The following is a 3583-nucleotide window of genomic DNA, read 5'->3' as shown; positions in this document are numbered from 1 at the left end:
ATACAAAATTATATTATTTTTTATACGAAAAATAATTAAACATATTTATACGCGGGCCCAACTGAATAGTACACAGGCAGGGGGGGCCACTTGAATAGTAGGCGGGCCCACTTAAACAGCACACGGGCCAATGAACAGTATCCGGGCCACGTGGGCCCCACTTAAACAGTATGCGTGGGCCCAATGAACAGTACCGGCCCCCGCTTGGGGCCAGAACGAACGGCAGCGCGCCGATTCCTGTCACTTTAGTATAGTACTCAATTTATAGTTACTTAAGGAATCGTTCTATAAATTATACAAAATTGTATATAGTAGTTCTATAAATTATACAGAATTGTATATGGTAGTATTTACGCGGTCACGATGCAGGTGGGCGGGTTGTGGGCAGCCGCAAAACCCACGAATGATGTCGCTAATTAATTTTGTGGGTATGCAGCTGACCACAAACTATGACAAGGTGCACATCAAAAATTTGTGGCCTTTGCGGTGGACCTGCAAAGCCATGCGACCATGACAAGGTGGACATCAAGAATTTGTGGCCTTTGCGGTGGACCTGCAATGCCCGCATGGCGTACGCGTCTCGGCTTGCATGCTGCTGGAAGTGCACGACGCTTGCATGCTGCTAGAAGCAAGCACTTGTATAGCACGGTGATTAAAACAAATAGGATAAATACAATAAAAATGACAATAACATTGTGAATAAAGATCACTGCAGTGCTGCACTACAGACAATGAATCGATCGCACCAATAGCTTAGTTTCAAAATAGAACTAACGTATTCTATACACAGAACATTTATAGATTATTTAACTGACCAGGTCTCTCTTCCAAGATAATACAAGCACATTCGATTCACACCTTCATCACTAATTGGCTCTGCGGTCACCACATGACCATTCACTGGAATGCCAAGAATGTATGAAACATCACGAAGTGATGGTGCCATTTCAAATCCCATGAAATGTGCAGTATTTATCTCATTGTTCCATCTCTCGCAAAAGGATGTAAGCAAAGATCGATCAATGGTAAACCCAGAGGTAAGTGCAAGATGTCCAAGACCACTAGCATTAACAAGCTGTTGCTGCTGATCAGTCAGAACCCATTCCTTTAGCTTTCAAGTCTGCTGGCTTGGAAGCAAAACACAGTACCACTACAAAATTTAGAGCACCTCAGTTTGTAACTTGTTTAAGATGCCTAAGTAATGAAGGGAGTAAGGAATGAGAAAGAGACGTACTGTCAAAATTTGTGAGCTACCAACTGGTCTTCGACTATTTGCCTTCTGTTGTTGTGTTGTCAAACCTTCTGATGCAAGGTCCATTGTCCTAACAAACATGATTGCAGAGGTAAGATGGTAGCATTAACAGCCAACACATGAAAACAAAAATGGGATACATGATAAAATGATACAGTCCATACATTCATAGCTTTTCCATTCTTCCATTCTTTCTGGTAAGTTAAAAAAGAAAAAGAAAATTTTGATTACAACTGCATTGTTATTAAGAGTTCAGAGCTCTATTTTGAAAAAAAAATAGTGAACACAAATGGCAGAATAGACATTATAAACAAGCTCTTATCAGAGTTCAGAGCTCCTACTGTTATCTACAAGCATGTAGGAAATGCATCAGAAAAAAGATAGATGCTATCTTAGAAAATTAAGATGCTATCTTGAGCTGGAATCAGCTGGTAGCATCAGTGGCGGAACCAGGATTGAGTTGAACCCCGGGCCGAAGTTTTAAATATAGTTGTGACAAAAACCAGATGTCGACAAACTCATAGTTCAAAAGATACACGAGAACATAATGGAAGTTCAAAAGATACACGAGAACATAATGGAAAGATAGAAAACATACAACAAGTGTCATCGCGAAGTAGTATATTTATTCTTCTTCAGCAATTTTTTGGACTTCTTCAGCAATTTTTTGGGCCGAACCCCGGGCCATGGCATGGGTGGCCCGGGGTGTACATCCGCCACTGGGTAGCATGAACACTTTTGAGCTAGTCATACCAGTTAATTTGCTAGTCTTGACAGAGTGTCTGTCATGGCTCAAAGCAGTAAGATCAGCCACTGCCTAAAAAGGCGCTGCATTAGCTACCATGAGTGATGACTGATGAGCATGCATGCACACTATTCCCATCACTGTCCATATGAAGTACTAATGAGCTGATTCTGTTCTTGAGAGCAATCACAAGCAAATCTGCAGGCTGTACTAGCTAGGGACTAGCACTCTAGCATGGAGGAAGAAGAAACAATTTTTTAATAGAAAACTCTGCTATTGATTAATGCCTACCAAATTTCAAAATTGTTATTGATTAATGCTGCTGCATAGTAGCATAGAAGTATTCACTATATAGCATAGAAGCAACTCTGCTGCATAATAGATTCAAGAAGGAAAAATGTGTGACACAAAATCCTTTAATCTATCTAGAATAATGCTATCTGGACCTGCAATTTGTGAAATTCTAAAGAAACTTAAATCCTTAAATCCAAGTAGGCAAAAATATTGCTATTTAATTCATGAGATGACCTACCGCACAGACAATGAAATTAACGTTATTGGGGGAAGCACAAATTAGCGCGCAGGCAATGACAAAGCACAACTGAGGCGTGGGATCTGGATGAGCAATCCCGCACTCACCTTGGGCCCTTGCGGAAAGAGCAGAACACGCCAGATCTTGGAGATCTCAGGTGCAGGCGAGAAGGGCGGAGATGACCTGTGCAGCACATCCAACGCTATAGGGGCAGCGAGCGGGTGTGGCCGGCCTCGCGCGGCGCGGCTCGCCTCCTCCACCGCCGGCCTCGCGCCCTACGCGGCCAAGGCTCCTCCACCGGCGGCCTTGTGCCCGCGGCCCTTGCTCCTCTGCCGTGGCCCCGCGCCAAACTGCCGTCTTCGCCTCACCAGTGAGGAGGAGTAGTCGCGGCGTAGCGGAGCGGAGGCGTCGATGATGGTGGCAGCCGCCGCCGATAGGTATGCAAGAGGGAGATTTCTTTTGCGTGTCTTAAGGGTCTGTTTCGTCGGCGGGCTTAGATAGGGTAATATTGGGCCACCCCGCAAAGACTTTTTGCGTGGCGGCTACGCGGGCTCGTTTAAGAGCCCGCCCCGCCTGCAAACTAATTACGTGGCATACTTTATGTTGAAATCGTAGGTACGTCACTAAAGGACGGGGATTAATGTGGAGCCAGAGAGACCACAAACGTAACCGAGGGTGGAAACAGGGTGGGAGCGCCAGATCTATTCATCGCGCGCGTGTTTTTCGGTTGGTGCATCGCAAAAGCGCGCACGCTCGCGCGCTCCCCTGTTCATCTTCTACCTCTAGACAGGGGAGGGGGCGCTGCAGCAAGCGAGCAAGGAGGGGATGGGGGAATGGGTGGTAGGTGGGCGGAGCGGCCGCCGGCGAGGTCACCGGCGACCGGGGTGGTGGAGGGTGTCGACGGTCTTATGATCCCGGGTTGCTGGGGGTGTGGCGGCTCCATGGCCGCCGGCCATAGAGGAGGGGGTCGGGGGTGGCGGCGGCCAGGCGGTGGCGACGGTTTTGGCCGGCGGAGGGCGCGGCGGCTCGGGAGCACCGCCGGGCGGGTGGGGCC

General features: G+C 47.2%; 1 long non-coding RNA gene across 1 annotated transcript; it reads right to left on the bottom strand.

Annotated features, from left to right (window-relative positions):
- Positions 1-758: 758 nt before the first annotated feature.
- LOC120655525 lies at positions 759-3017 on the bottom strand. Its single transcript, XR_005667567.1, has 3 exons — positions 2637-3017; positions 1235-1322; positions 759-1150 (listed from the first exon to the last, which is right to left on the bottom strand). It is a non-coding gene; the product is annotated as an uncharacterized LOC120655525 (long non-coding RNA).
- Positions 3018-3583: the final 566 nt, after the last annotated feature.

The sequence above is a fragment of the Panicum virgatum genome, chromosome 1N (assembly GCF_016808335.1).
Source record: "Panicum virgatum strain AP13 chromosome 1N, P.virgatum_v5, whole genome shotgun sequence".
NCBI lineage: Eukaryota > Viridiplantae > Streptophyta > Magnoliopsida > Poales > Poaceae > Panicum > Panicum virgatum.
The sequence above is the reverse complement of the archived record's forward strand: the minus strand, read 5'-3'. Positions and strand labels throughout refer to the sequence as shown.